Source organism: Echinops telfairi, unplaced genomic scaffold, assembly GCF_000313985.2.
Source record: "Echinops telfairi isolate 266 unplaced genomic scaffold, ASM31398v2 ScPeMD7_70;HRSCAF=299, whole genome shotgun sequence".
Lineage (NCBI taxonomy): Eukaryota > Metazoa > Chordata > Mammalia > Afrosoricida > Tenrecidae > Echinops > Echinops telfairi.
Window position 1 is genome coordinate 28,206,524 of NW_022103968.1, and position 16,136 is coordinate 28,222,659.

The 16,136-nt window shown below is 52.5% G+C and overlaps 1 pseudogene; it reads left to right on the top strand.

The window, feature by feature from the left end:
• Nucleotides 1-4,933: 4,933 nt before the first annotated feature.
• Nucleotides 4,934-16,136, top strand: part of LOC101648024 — a 37,219-nt pseudogene continuing 26,016 nt past the window's right edge.

Consider the following 16,136-nt stretch of genomic DNA (forward strand, 5'->3'; position numbering starts at 1 on the left):
GGACACAGTGGCTGCAACAATGGGCTCCGTCGTAAGAACAGTAGTGACAATGGCACAGAACTAGGTGGTGTTTTGTTCGGTTGCACGTACAGTCATTTTGAGTTGGAACTGATTCGACAGCATCAAGCCGCCGCCACCGCTCCATGGGGTCTCTACCATCAGGCTAACGTGCGGGCTAACACACAGGATTGGGATTCTCATTGTGCTAAGGGATTCCTGGCAATGATGGGCAGGGGGGGGGGGGAAGGACAGTGTAACGGGGGAAATGCCTGGTGTAAATCCCCTGAAGTCCCTAATGAAGTAAAGTGGCCATGGATGGCTCAAGGAGCCTTGGTGGCTCAGTGGTGGCCTCCATGGTGGGCTGCCAACGGCAAGGTCAGCTGTTTGAAAACACCAGCCAGCCATTCACTGGGAGAAAGATGACGCTGTCTGTTCCCTGGAAGTGACAGTCTCAGAAGCACACAGGGGCAGTTTTACCTTGCCCTCGAGGGTGGTGTGGCCATGAGTCAGAATCGACGAGTTGGCAATGAGTTTGGTTTTGAGCTTTTTATGGGCTGCTCACACGACCTCTCTGAGTTTCAGTTCCCTCGTGTGTGAAATAGAGATGATGAGACCTATTCGGCAGGACCGTGGTGAAGATTAATATAATGTATTCAGTATGGGCCGGTGGCCCATAATAAAAACACATTACGACTTCCTTATTTTTACAGGGTACTGAAAGATGATTTTGAAATTGAGATCCTGCATGCAGGAAGGTTCTCTTCTTCGGCCTCATTTTACCCAGTCAGAATAATGCCATTACGGGTCTAGTGTGAGGTTCCCTCCTCTGTGAGGAGATTGGATGTGACCTGGCTCCCCGACGCATCCAGTTCACCACCTCTGTCCCCTTCCTCGGACTGCACACGCTGGAGGGCCGCAGCACTGACGCATTTACTGCCCCCTCTTCCTGGAGCCTCCTGCCCCAGATTTAATGATCTGATCCTCATATCCGACTTTGCCCCAGAACACCTGTGACCTGCTGCTTACAGATTGTTCTGTGGTTGATTCACTTGTTGGTGTTCCTCCTTGACCAGACTTGAGTTCCCCGAGAGCAGGGTCTACATTTTACTTATTTATTTTTTGTACCCCCCCAGTGACAGCCTATGGCATGCAGAGAATAGTTGGAAAAAGAATAGCTGAAAAATGCTGTGCAGACCTTTTCCCAAGAAAATCCAACCTCTTTTCCAAGTCTGTCTTGGGCTGGTAGAGCGAAGCGGCATTCTACTGCACAGTTATTTCCTCCCAATTGGAGGAGGGTCTCATGGCCTTGGCCAAGGTATCGGAGCTCTTTGAGCCTGAGAGTCCTATCAAAGAAGTTGTTATGTGTCATTGTTGTTAAGTACACAACAAGCTTATAGCAATGCTCTTTACAACAAGAGAGCAAAACCTTTCCTGGCATGGCGCCACCCTCACCAGCAAGCCTATGTTTGACCCCATGATTGTAGCCACAGTGCCATCCATTTCCTTGAGGGTCTTCCTGGTTTTTGCTGACCTTTTCCAAGCATGATGACCTTCTCCAGGGAATGATTCTTCTAAGGACATATTCAAAAGTACGTGTACAAAAACCATTTTAGGGGGAAACAATAATAAGGGTTCCTGGGGGCTGGGGTAGGGGAGAGAGGGGATAAAGGGGAGTTGATATCAAGGAGTTCAAGAGGAAAGAAAATATATTGAAACGGATTGTGGGCTCAAGTAGAAAGCAAATGTTTTGAGAATGATGAGGGCAACAAATGTACAAATGTGCTTGACACAATGGGTGTATGTATGGATTGTGATAAGAGTTGTATGAGCCCCCAATAAAATGACTTAAAAATAAATAATAAATAAAATAAAAAAATAATAAATAAATAAAAATAAAATAAACTTGACAATTTTCTTTTTTTAAAACTTATTATTTTTAATGTTTAATAAAACATTTTATTGTGGGCTCATGCAACTCTTATAACAATCCATACATACATCCATTGTGATCACGTTTCAAAAATTAAGAATAAATTAAAAAACTAAATAAAGGGGTCAGACACATTTCATGGTAGCATGCTCACCTCCAGGATGGCCATGACCTCAGCAGCCAGGTCTTCACAGAGGGAGGCAAGAGGAGAGGAGACCCTCTTTGATCAAGGCCTGTATATACTTAGGGGTGTGCAAGCCCCCCTGATTACAGGTAACCACATCCGTCACAGGAAGGGGCTGTCCAATAGGCATATGCCTGACAGGAAGGGATGAACTAGGGGCGTACATGAAATAGGAAGGGGTGGGACTAGAGATATACATGTGACAGATGGGCGGATCCTAGACTCAAGATGGCAGCCTAAACTTGGTCCTTCTTGAGTTGGCTTGACCTATGTCTTTGGGCTCTCCTTCAGGGATGCAATCCTCTCGCCTTATCAGTAGGGAGTAAGACCATTTGGGGGGGGCAGACTATAGTCTGATTGCTCTATATGGCTGATGCCTTCAGGGAGAATACCTCTAAGCAGCTGACCTCACCAGGCCAGCTTGATGACCTGGAGAGAAACCTTTCTCACAAGCCATCAGCCCCTTGTTCCCATAGAGATGATGCCATCTGCTCCCATAGAGGCTGATACCCTCAGAAGCCCCACATGGGGACACTGTGAGTCCGAAGTGACTTGGTGGCAGCTGGCTTGCTTGGTTTGGGAATGAGTCCAAAAGGTCTTCAGGGGACTCACAACAGGATCCTTGTTGTTGTGGGGAGGGGGTGGGTGGGTGGGGGTGTCACATGGAATGTCATGATGCGGTAGCCCGTTTTCCCACTCGGTGAAAGCTCTACTCCACCCTCCAAGGCCCCAGATCAATGTCGCCTCCTCTAGGAAACCTTCCCTGACACCCCCAGGAAGTTGACCATCCCACTGCACTGAATATGCGGCAGTATGTGCTTCTGTTCTGGGGCTCACGGGACATTGTCAGGTTTCTCGAGTGCCCCTCTCAGCTTGTGGGGACTCCAGGAAGGCAAAGACAAGCTCCCCATTTTCCTTTACTATCCCTCACCCCCTAGTGGGTCTGCCATGCAGGAGGAGTTCATAAATGTTAGGTGAATTTTAGGGAGATTCCAAACACCTATTCGGACTGTGGGTTAAGTGTTTGGCTGCTAACCCCAAGGTCAGCAGCTCAAACCCACCAGCAGCTCCTTGGAAGAAAGTAGAGGCTGTTTGCTGCTGTAAAGATTCACAGCCTCAGAAACCCTACGGAGCAGTTCTACTCTGATCTATAGCGTCACCCTGAGTCGGAATCTGCTGGATGGGAAATGAGTTGACTTAACTCAAAAGCAGAAACAGGAGGGCGGAGAGGTGCGCTGCAGCCTCGCCTCATAAGGGAGCGAGGCCTGTTTGGTGCCCTGGCGTGTCCACCGTGGCCTTTGTGCACAGGTATTCCCCCTGGACACGAGCAGGTTCGTGATGATCATGAATACCTCATCATAATAGTCGTCGGCATTTGCACTGCAGGTCATGGTCTTTTCGAAGCATTTTACGTGGTCTTTTTGCTTCCACTCCTTCTCGGGGAGGGAGGTATATGGAGCAGATATTATTACTCTCATTTTACAAATGGGAAAACTGAGAGCCAGAGGACTTGCACCCAAAAAACCAGCCGAACTGAAAAATCAAACCTACTGCCATCAGCCCATTCTGACTCCCAGAGATTCTATGTAGGGTTTCCAGAATTGTACATAGTTTGGGGGAGCAGACATCTCCACTTTTCTCCAGCAGAGCACTGGCTGGTGGGTTCCCAGCGCTGACCTTAAACCCCGCCGGGGCTTAGCCATCGGTGGCCCCTGGCTCTGGCTCTTAGAGGACTTGTGTACACTGCCATCAAGTCATATAAATAATCAATACGTTCTGACTCATAACGACCCTACAGGAAAGGGTCGAACTGCCCCTGTGGATTCCAAGGCTGTAAATCTTCACAGGAGAAAGCCCCGTCATTCTCCCGATGAGCTGTGGCTTCAAATGGCCAGCCTTGCAGATCGCGACCCAACGCATAACCAGCGCACCACCAGGGCTCCCGCGTGCAGCGCCTGGTGGTTTCGAACTGCAAACCCTGAAGTTAGCAGCTCAGCGCCTACTCATAGTGCCACTCTCACCAAACCCAAACCAAACTTACTGTCATCAAGTTAATGCCGACTCATAGCCTAGAGGGCAGGGTAGACTGCACCTGTGAGTTCCCAAGACTGCACCTGTTTATGGGAAGAGAAAGCTCCGTCTTTCTCCCAAGGAGCGGCTGCTGGTTTCGAACAGCTGACCTTATGATCGCAGCCGGATGCGTAACCACGAACACTTGGACTCCTCATGCCCCTGGCACAGGGCCGTTCAATGACTTAGAGGTAGGTCTGAGAGCAGCCCTTTTGTCCCCAGCTGTCCACAAACCTCAATGGTACCTGGGCACTGGCACGAATGGGCATGTCCTTTGCACACACACCCAGGGGGCTGTCTAGGCATGGGTGGAGGTCCGCAGGCAGCGAAGGGGAACCCTCTTCGGCCCCACGGTGGGCCCCTTCCTGCGGCAGCTCAGTTGGACGTGGTGGGCTCGCCCACATCCCCACTGCTTAGGGGCGGGCTAGTGGGGTCCGCAGGTGGAGGACTGGGCCCACCCGGTGCTCGCGGCACATGCCAGGAAGGCGCAGGTGCGTCCTGTACACCCAGGGGACGCTTGCAGAGCCGTCTACCCATCTTCACGGCGGGCAGACTGAGGCTCGGGTCACCCACGGGTACTCCCGTGGGCCCCCCGGCGGGTTCTGGGCAGTGGCCTCTCAGGCCCGGCCTGGCAGCGTCCTGGCTCCCGGGCGGGCGGAGATGAGCCCAGGGCGCCCGCCCGCCCGCCGCCTCCCCCTTGCCCTCCACTTTGGGGATAATTTAACGTGTTTCACACTAACTTTGCCGTAATGGCCACGGAGCCTCCCCGCTTTAGCGGCGGCCGCGCTAATGGTTATCTCGCAGCCCTGCCCCCGGCGATCCTGTCAGGAGTAAATAGGAGCTGACACAGTCATTTGCTTAAATCTTCTCCACACTTTTGCCGCATTTCCCTCCAGAGGATACCCCTGAAACAACAATTATTTGAAATGTCACGCGTTTCTGCCCCCGGGCTACCAACAAATGAACATTAAATCTATTAACAGCAAAAAAAAATTAAATGTTTACTTTTCCGAGAAGGTGTGAGGGGCCGGGGGGCCTGGAGGGGCGGAGAGTCGCAGACAGACGCCAAGAGAGGCCCTGAAGGAGGCCCAGGGCCAGGGACAAGGGGACCAGGACTAGCCGCTGCCAGTGGAGAGGACACAGGGGGACACAGCAGGACAGATACTACAGGAAGACAGGCGCAGAGCGGGTGAGAGAGAGAGAGAGAGAAATCCAGTCCCAGAAACCAGGCCAAGACAAACACGTGTAGAAAGACAGACTGCAAGAGAAACAGCTGAAAGAAGGCAATTTTCGCCCAGAAAGGCCATCCTTGATTCAGTTTTAAAAGTGAAGGAAAACCCGAACCCAGGGCAGGGGTCTTTCTCAGCGGTGTGCCGTGTGGAGACCTTGTGGCTCTGCTTTCTCTGGCCAGGCATGGAAGACTTGCCGGGACAGCCTGTTGGGGGGTGATCGTGGTAGTAGGTGGGGCGGCGTCTTGGCTGCCTTCTTCAGCACCACGAGAAGGCTTGAGGAAGGAGCTAGAAGCTGGACAGGATGCTTAGAGCAAAGCAGGCAGGCCTCCTGGGGCCACTGCCAGGGGGATCATGGTGTGACTCAGTTTCTCAGCCTGTGCTGAGGGGAGCAGATCCCTGGACCTCCTTGCCACTGGGGTAACCTGGATGTCAGCTGGAAGTGTTCCCATGAGAACCACAGCCCTGTTGCCCTTCCGTGGGTCTGTGTGGCCCTTGGTCATGGAGAAAGACAGGGATGTGTTTCATCTTGTCCTTTGATTTGGCCCCAGTCCGCACCCAAGGGAAGAGCAGGAAGCTTTCTGGTCCTAGAGGACCACTCTGGTCTCTATACCACCCACCAGACCAGGGCAGGGTGCAGGGAAGGATGAGTGAGAGGGGTCAGGGTATAAGGCAAAGAAGGGCCAGTGGAGGGCTCCCTGAGGGGACCGATGGAGAGGTCAGGGAGAATTCGCTGGGACCAGAGGACAGTCAACAAGCCAGAGCAGGTGGGTGAGGCTGTGGTACCTCCTATATTCTCACTTCTTGCATCTCCCTGGCACGTTTTCCTGCGACACCTCCAGGTAAAATTAATAGGTCAACTCTCATTTACTAGGTGGCAGGGGCCGTTCTCTGGGTCCTGGGCCCGCTCAGGAAGCCAGGCACCCCTCAATTCTGGTTTCACTCTTCTAAGGACCACAAGTCCACGCTGGGGCTGTGGGTGTGGGTGGCTTGGGTGTGAACACTCCCCACCTCCCTGTCCACCTCCCTACCTTGGGCACAAGAAGCTTGGGTGTGCATTTGCTCTCCCCAGCACAGCTTTCAATTGGCACAGTTTCAGCCTCACGTGAACAGACACTCTGAAATATCCACCCAGAGTGTACACACACACACACACACACACACACACACACACACACTTGCACAAAGATGCTCCCCTTCCTTAGGGAAACATAACCTTGTAGAGGCAGCTGCACATCCAAAGGGAGCCCCTGTCCTGTGATGCCAGAGGAGAGTGGCAAAAAGGTGTGTTTGTTGTCGTCACAGTCTGTCTGTGTCTCTGACTGGAAAGGTGTGCACGTGTGTGTGTGTCTGACAATGAAAATGTTCATGTGTTTTGGTGAGTTGTCATTGAATGTAGACATGTTGCCACCTCCAAGGAGGCTCTTAGGTGTGTGTGTGTGTTGTGCATGAGTGCGTGTGTGCATTTGTTGGGGGGTTGTGTGCCTGTGTGGTTGTGTGTGGCGGAGGGTGGATGGTGGGGGGTGTGGGGGGGTGAGTGCTATTTAAATAAAAAAGAAAGGAAGTGAATCAGGGTCGTTTCCATTTTAATTGTAAAACAGATAAGCACTAAACACTTTGAAAAAGTAAATGACTTGAGAATAATTACTCTCTATTACCCAGCGTCCCAGGGGGGCAGTTGGAGGAGCCCAGATGGCTACAAAAATGGGATTTAGCAGAAAATTGAAGACATTATTCACCGTAACACATTATCAATTACCTTCATATCAATTACAATAACCTTACATTAGCGAGGGGCCCTGAGACCCTCACGACCGGAGACTGTGGAATCACCACCGCCCCCGTGGGGGAGGGGTGGGGGAGGGGTAAGAGGGTGGGAGGGGACTGGGCGGGTCTTGCTTCCTTCTCACTCCTGGAGATGCTGGGGGCTCAGGTCCTCACACCCCATTCCAGATCTCTGCCGCCCCCCAGCCCGAATTTCCCCTGTCCCAGCCCCCTGGGCTGGAGGTTGGTTGGAAGACGGATGGTGGGAGCGGGAAGCGGGCTGAGGAGGTGAAAGGCTGTGAATCAGAGAGACAGCCGGAGGTAGAGGTGAGAAGAGATTGGGGGGTGGGGGGGGAGACAATCAAAGGAGAGGTCTCTAGGTGGGCCCAAGGAATCCGAGAGGCAAACATCGAGAAATTGGGAAGGGGGCCAAAGTGCTGAAAAATTACCTTCTAGAAATTCTTCTTTTATTCTGTGGTCACTGACTACTCTATCCATCTGCCCCTCCGTCCTGTCCTCTCCCCCACACATCCTAGGCACTTGGGGCTTCTCTCTCGCCTTCCAATTCCCCCCTACTCAGCCTGATTCCTTACCCACCTCCATTTCTGAAAAGCTCGCCCCTCCCAAGGTCTCAGAGCTGAGCCTGGGTGGAGGGTGAGGGCTTCTGAGAGTGGGTCAGACACAACCTTCCTCATGCGGCAGCCCTTTCATACAGTTCCTCACGCTGTGGTGACCCCCAACCATAAAATTATTTTTGTTGCTACTTTGTAACTGTCATTTTGCTACTGTTATAACCAAGGGGGTTGCGACTCATAGGTTGAGAACCGCTGCTCCAGAGAATGGGTTGCCATTTGCAGTAGGAAGCCCAGAGTGAGACTAAGGGAAGAACTTCCGAGAGGAGGGTTCCAAGATGTACTTGGGTGTCTGCGCTGTGACCTCTGGGACCATGGCCTGGCAAGTCAGGGGGACTCTGGGAATTGGGGGTCTGCAATATTGAGTGCGATTAGAGAGTATGTGGGTGCCCACTCTGGCTTCTCCCTGCTCCCCTGCCACTCACTGCCACTGTCACACCCACCCACCCACACCAGCTTTCACCGGCCAGTGGGGAAGCAGCCAAGCCAGGCTCTGGATTAGTCCTCTACCCCAGCCACATAGGGTGACTGAGCCCTTGAAATGGGACAAGGCCAAACTGAGAAGTACTGTATATGGAAAATACTCATGCCCATTGAATTTTGAAAATGTTGTATGAAAAACTAGTGTAGAAGGTGCGAGCCGTGCTCTGTAAATAATGATTAGCAGGAACCCTAGTGGTGCAATGATTAAGCATGTGACTGCCTATTGACTGAAAGGTCAGTGGTTTGAACCTACACTGTTTCCATAGAGATTTAGAGTTTCTATGGAAACCACGACTATCCAGTCTACTGGGTCCTCTAGGTCCACCCTGAGTCAGGGCCACCTCAAGGGCAGTGAGTTTGGGTCTAGTGATATTGATTGTCTGCTGAGATGATACTGCTTTGACTCTCTTGGATTAAAAGGAGCGGTGTGGGTTAGGTAGTTGGCTGCTAACTGCCACACGGGTGGCTCAAGTTCATGAGTCAATTCACAGGAGGAAGATGAGGCTGTCTGCAGCCATAACGGCACAGAGAGCCCTGGAAGCCCTTCATTGGGTTCCGAGGAGCCAGAATTGACTTGATGACAGTGGGTTTGGTTTACATTGGGTTAAGTAAGGTATTTTATTAAAATTCATTTCACCAATTTCTTTTTTAAATGTAGCGGCTAGGAAACTTAAACTGAACTATGTGGCTGATCCTATTCCTATTGGATAGTGCTGGGCTAGGGAAGGGAAGGTTTTGACGAGGGAAGAATGCTGAGTCTCTGTTCCCAGGGTTCCAGCCAACGGAGGAGTGGATTTCCAGTTCCAAGAAAGGGCAGGAGCTGGCACAGCACCCCTGGCTGGCCTTGGCCTTTGCTCTCCGGATATTCAGCAGTAGGTTCACACTTACACCTCTTGGCTCTCCCCTCCTGGGGAGCACCCTGTATACATACAGAACAAGAACAAGAAACCACACATGCTAACAAAACCCACCAACTCAGTGCCCCGAGCCCATCCCGACTCGCCGTGACCCTTTCAGGGTAGGGCTGTCCCTGCGGGTTTCCAAGGTTGTCCTCTGCACGTGTAGAAAGCTTCATCTTTCTCCCTCGGAGCGACTGGTGGTTTTGAGCCACTGATCTTGTGGTTTTCAGCCCAACATAGAACCACGACGCCACCAGGGCTTTTTAAAATATCATGGGGCTTCAAAGAGTTCATGGAAAAATGGAATGGAAAGCTAATGGCATTTCCCCCACAAACGTTCTTAAAGCCCTATCATTCTTCCCACTCCTTTGCACAATCTCACACCCACCCAATTCATGCATGTGTGCACACGCTTTCCACACCATGCCATCTTCGTGTGGATATACATATAGATACACGCACATCCTACTGCACACACAGAGCTGGGCAAGAAGGGCAGGCCTGGGCAAAGTTGTCAGCTTGATTCATGGTGTGTGTGTGTGTGTGTGTGTGTGTGTGTGTGTGTGTGTCCAGAGGACTGAGAGCTAATAGGGCCCCCCTTCCCCAGGCTGGGCCCAGAGGACTAATTGTCAGTAATGAGCTAAAAGAAGCTCAGAGCTGGCCTCAGGCACAGGATGAAGATGTTTCCAGAGACCAGCCAGAATCTGTCCTGCTGTTTTGTTGATAGAAAATCCTTCTCCCCTGGTGTCCCCTCTCTGTCTCTGTCTCCCCTCCTGTGGCTTCCTCTGGTTCTGCAACCTCTGAAGATTGGTCCAGGCAGACCCCTGGCCCTGCCTCTCCCATTATCTCTCTCTCCATTCCCCCAATCATCTACCCCACCAGGTCAAGAACCCTGGTGGCATAGTGGGTTGGGGATTGGACTGCTGACTACAAGATTGGCCGTTCAAACCTACCAGCCTCTCCAAGAGAGGAAGATGAGGCTGTCTGCCCCCATAAAAACATACAGTCTGGGAACCCCGGGATGCAGCTCTGCGCTGCCCTGTGGGGTACTACAGGTAGGAATGGACGCTCTGGTATACCCACTCAGTAGGGGGCAGAGCAGCTAGGGCGCCAATGGCAGGGCGAATGGGCAACCTTAGCTCAGGAGGCTGGCTGTGGGTAGATCTAAGGACAACCTCTCACAGTGAGATCTGTCCAACCATGCAATGGGCAGTGGCAAGCGCCCCAACCCTGAGGGGCTCCAACAGTGCCACTGAGGAAGCTGGAGAACGGCTGCCTGCTTCACTAGAAAGGGGAGCTAACCAGGAGGACCGAACAACCCTTTCACAGGGGTAGCCCGATTTATAACAGTAGCAAAATTACAGTTATGAAGTAGCAACAAAAATAATTTTATGGTTCCCCACAACATGAGGAACTGCATTAAAGGGTTGCGGCATTAGGATGGTTGAGAACCACCACTATAGAGGGTTTCAGAGACTGCAAATCTTTACAGGAGCAAACAGCCTCATCTTTCTACTTCGGAGTGACTGGTGAGTTCAAACTGCTGAACTTTCAGTCAACAGCTCAACCTGTAAACACCAGTGTTACTTCAACTTATAATAATGATCCATAAGTTATTAATACAATAATTGATTGATATTATGTTATTACTGCTAAAGGTTACATGTTCATAACATGTCACATGCTTTACATGCTTTACCCACTTCCCTTTATCCTCACAACCCCTGCAAGGAGAAGGGAGGTCTAGCCAGGGGCTGAGGGCACAGGTCTGCTCAGTTACAGATCAGAATTTGAACCAAATTTATTTGACTATCCTGCCCACACCACTTTCACTAAATCTCGCTTACTTATTCCCTCTACAAACATTCATCTGTCAAATAGAGAGCTCATAATTCCGCAAATAAAGACCCAAAGGGACAAGTGTCCTTAGGCTTTTAGGAATTTGGAGTGTCTAGGAGGACAGGGACATCTGGACATATGAATTCACCTGGGGAACACCCAAAGACAAGTGGCCAGAGATGGAGACAGGGAAGCCCAGCGTTCCTCCCTGGTGGTCAGCTCCTGTCTCCAGGAGCTCCTCCCCTCCTGCCCCCATGGCCCATCAGTGAGGACCAGGCCAGGGAGGCTTGGGAGCACCATCAGTCCCTTCCTCTCTGCCATGCCCTTTAGAACTGGAGAGGGGAAGAAGGGCAGGGAGGAAGGAGAGCACAGGAGGGTCAGGAACCAGAGTGGGACGGGGTCGGGGTGGCTAACAGAGATTTGGAAGCTGTTTATGATGCAAATATGTGTAAAAGCTCTGCATTGCCTCCCCTGAGAAAGGAGCCTAAAATTGAAGTCTAATTATAACGAATGATTGTTAATGAGTTGTCTAAACATAATAGATGGAAAGAATTAAACACCCAGAAGAAACAGGGTTTCATTAACACACAATAAAGAAACCACAAGTGGGGTAAACAGAGCCCTCTCGTCATGGAAGATGCCCCCCGCCCCCCACGGGTGAGCCTAGCAAGTGGGAGTAAGGCCAGGATCCTACATCCATAATGCTTGGGGCACACTCTTCATGGGGACCATGTCAACAAGGGTGGGAAGTGCCTGGGTGGGTGGGATACTTGCTTGGATGCATCTCTGCGTGATTCCCCACCTTCGTCATGCACAATAGCAGCTCTGCAGGAGTTTGGCCAAATAAGTGAGTGTGTGGCTGTGAGCAGGTGTCTGTCCCATGAGTGGAAGTCGTGGATCGTGCAGTGTGGAACCTCAAGAAGATACCCTTCTGTAAGGTCAAGAGCAGTTCCTGGGCTTCGGTGGTCCTGCTACAGCCATCCTCCTGCCCCTGGCAGGGAAAGCAACTACAATTGTACAGAAGAAGAGGGTGTATGCAGGCGTGCATACAATGCTGCACAACCAGTTACCCTTGGAAGGCTGGAAGGAGATCTGAGATCATCTAGTTCAAACCAAATCACCTCATACAGATGAGGCCAGTGAGACCCGAAGAGAAGGTGACAAGTCTAAGGTCACACCGCTCAGAGCCTGATCTCGTCATATTCACCCAAGGTGTTCTAGTTCTTAGAAGTCATCCCTTGCAGATGCATGGCTTGGAGTAAGGCCATCCACACGGTAAGATACTGTTCTGTATACACAGGCAAGCCCCTAGCCCCAGACTCTTCTGGGGCACAAATGTTTAGGGGTGTTAAGGGTGGCAATCATGTTTCTCTAAGTGGCTAAGCAAAGCCAAGTGGTCCTAGAAAGGCCCACTGCTCAGGAGCACGCACACGTGTGGGCAGTTGGAGGGCAGAGCAGGAGAGCTAGAGAGAACTGGGCTTTGACTGACAGGTTAATGAAGCGAGTTATGCTGGTGGTATAACTGCAGAGGCAGGCTGTGAGCAGACACCCACACCCACACACAAACACTTGCACCTGACACACTGGTGACACCCAGCAGGACAGAAGCCAGTCTCCGAAGTGGTCTTCCCACAGCTAGACAGATGGCTCTGGGCCCCTCCACTCCTCACTTCCCAGGGCGCTACTGGTTTGGCAAACACCTGCAGTCACACTGATTTGGTCCCAAAGCCTGCATGGATGAGGAGATGGGGAGCCAACTGGGCCCTGGCAGCCCTGGTTCTCTGTGGTCATTGTTGGGGTGACCTCACGCACAGAGAGAGACCAGAGCTCAAGGTCACCCTCTTGGGCTTGTCTAGGCGGAACCTCCTGGTTGGGAGAGGGTCTGGTGGGCTTGGGAGACATCCTCCGGATGGATGAGCAGCTTTCACCTTCCTAGACTCTCTGCCTCCCAAGCCCAGGCCGCCTCCCCTCCCCCTACCTTCGCCCTTCCTTTGACCCCGCCCCCCTTGGAGCCAACACTGATTGGCTGCCACGCAGGCAGTGCCGGCCAACCAGCCCCCGCAGCGCCAAGAAAAGTTAATTTGGAGTTCTGGTCTCCTCCCAGGATGCATTTGGGCGGCCGCCCGTAATGAGATGCATAATTGCGGAGGCCTGCCAACAAAAGCAGGCTGGATTTAATTGAGTCAACGCATGGCCATTAATAATCTGACGGCAGCCCTCCCCACCCCGCCCCACCCCCACCCGCCATCATCTGATGCGTCGTAGCCCCCAATTCACTGGGCTCTGAGGCCTGGCAGGTCCCCCTGTTCCAGGGGAGTAGATCTGATGGTTCCCTGGCCTGCCCCAGTGTCGCCGATGCAAAAAGAAGTCCCCCAACTCCCCAAGAACGTTTCATGGCGACCCTGCCCACCCTCCCTTCCCCGTCCTATCAGCACCCCTTTGACCACAGCCCCCACGCCCCTCCCCAAGCCCTTTCAATCATTACACATAGATAGCCTGAGCTTCTGTCCTGTGGGTGCCAGGCAAAGGGCTTGGGCCTGGGAACACAGTAGCCAACACAGCCCTGGCCAGACTCTTGGGGTATCCAGTCACCGCTCAACTGCCTTCTCCAACTCTTCATGTTCCCGACTCTCACACCTGTCCCACATACATCCACACCCAAGGTCCCACCCACCCGTCCACATACACCTTCCCCCATATGCTTGCTTCCTAACCTGCCCTCCTGCCATTTTCCCAACCCGTCCCAGTTAGATCTTATTCAGACTCCTGTGCATGAGAAGCCAGTTCCCACAGGCCCATCTCCAGCATCCATTCCCCCACACATGACTCCAAGTCTCTTGCCTGTCCTATTACACAGGTAGCACCCTGTCCCCCCACACACCTCAACACCTGCTTTCCTTCCGGAAGCTCACACCATGACAGATTTCCAGGAACCCTGCTATGACTGCCCCATGGGCACAGCCTCTGCCACCTCCACCACCCCTTCAGCAGTCTACACCCAGCGGCCCACAAACCTCTCACCACCTCCCCAAGCGGGCCCATCTCCAGGAGCTGTTCTTGCATCTGTAAACTAGAGGGAACATTAACAAAGATCTCGTGGGGTTGGTGAAATGATTTTCACCAGCAAACCCACATACAGTGGTACAGAGCCTGGTGCCTGTGAGCAGGTCCCAATGCTTGTGGTTCTCGGTGTTGTTGGTGTTGGTGCCCTTGACTTTGACTCATGGGGACCCGAGGTGACAGAGGACAACTGCCCCCATGGAGTTCTCCGGGATCGAGATGGCCTAGAGAGGCTTGACAGGTCTTTGGCCCTCATCTCGCCCTTTCTGTTGGCAGTGAAAGGCTTAACCTGCTTGCCACCATGCTCCTTGTTGGTGACTAGGGCGTATAGGGAAAGGATCCGCTAAACTGGCCCACTAAACTGGCCTAAGCTGACGATCGATCGTGTTCTTGAGTGATCCATTAGCATACTCTGCATTTCATCAATGAGTCTGGAGAGGGCCCAGCCTAACCCCCTGTGTGTGCAAATCCCCAGAGGGCAGTCCAGGCCCAGCAGCGGCTCTACAGTGCCTCCCCAGGAAGGGGTGTTTGTCTGTATCGTCACCTACCTGGCAGACACCTGCTCTCCTGGAGCACCCTAGACTGCAGGGGATGTGGAACGTCTAGCATTCTTTCCTCAGAGAGGTCTGGAGCCCTTGTGAGGATACGATTGGGGTAAATCTCTTCGGGCTGAGTAGTCTCCCTTGGGAACCAGATGTAGCCGGGGGCAAAGTTTCTTGTAAAAGTCCAAGAGGCACTCCCTGTGGCCTCAGTCGCCACCGGCCAGTTCAGAGGCACTGGAAGGGGCCAGGAGGCCCCACTGCAAGAGCCGGATTGGAGACCCTGCTCGAGGCCCCCAACAGCCTTGGTGGGAGGTGTGGCTGGGAGTGGGCACTCTGGGCCCAAAGCCCCAAGCATCTCCCAAACCTGGGTGGAGCCCGCCGGCTTCTGGGAGGAGGTGTCAGGGCCGTGCTCCGCTGGGGCCCAGCGGCGGGTGCACGCTGGGGCCTGCGACTCCTCTGAGAATCCCCGTCACCGCCGAAATCGCCGAAATTGGCTGCAACTAGTAAAGATGCCAGGAATTTGCACCTTGCTCTGTGACCTAAAGCAAAAATGACATGAACATTGACAAATTTGACAAGGAAATTTGTGCAAAAAACAACTTCTATTTGGCTAGCCAAGCAGCAAATATGCCGGATGATACGCTTTATTAAGCAATCCATTTCTCAGCAATAGCGGCGCCATCTGCAAAGGTTACCGCGCATCAGGCTCGGCACAGAATTTCATCTGCGTCTGCAGTCGGGGCCGCACGCGGACACATTTTTCATGTACATGCGATTCGGATGCAAATAGAATCCGTGATGAAGGAGGTGACCTTCCAGGGGGCCTGAGCCATGCGCGCGCGCTAAAGTCACGCGCGGGCCCGCGGGGACCAGTGTGAGACACCGCAGGAGACCTGGGCTGAGGGGTGGGTGGGGAGGGGGACACACGCGAGGGGGTCGGTGCGGGAGGGGTCACCGATTGTGGCACTATGGGTCTGGAAGGGATTTAGGAAGGCGCTGGCCCGATCCTCTCTCTTTACAGATGGGGAAACTGAGGCCAGAACCTGGAAGGGTACCATTCAAGGTCATCCAGCAGGGTCATAGTAGGACTGGTGAGGCCCTGGGAACTCGGCTGCCAGTCCGGTGTTAGCACCTGAGGGTTGATAGACTAATGGTTAAGAGTTTGTCTGCTTTCAAGCTGCTTCACCACTTGCTAGCAGTGTACAAGCGAGCAAATGAATAAAGCTCTCTGTGCCTCAGTTTCCTGGTCTGTAAAACGGGAGCATGCTGGTAGCCACCTCATAGCCTTGTTATGATGTTTCATTGATTTAATAGACATTAACATTCTTGGAACAATGCCTGGTTGAGAGTGTTACGAAAATATCTGTTGATTAAATAAATTTGTTCTCCCATCTTGTGGGAGTGGGGAACACTAAACTGGAAAAAGTGGGGAGCAGCAGCTGGGGAGAAAGTGGTAAGCCAGCCCCTCCTCCTGAGGGGATGCTGTGGTCTTATCCTTCTCAGA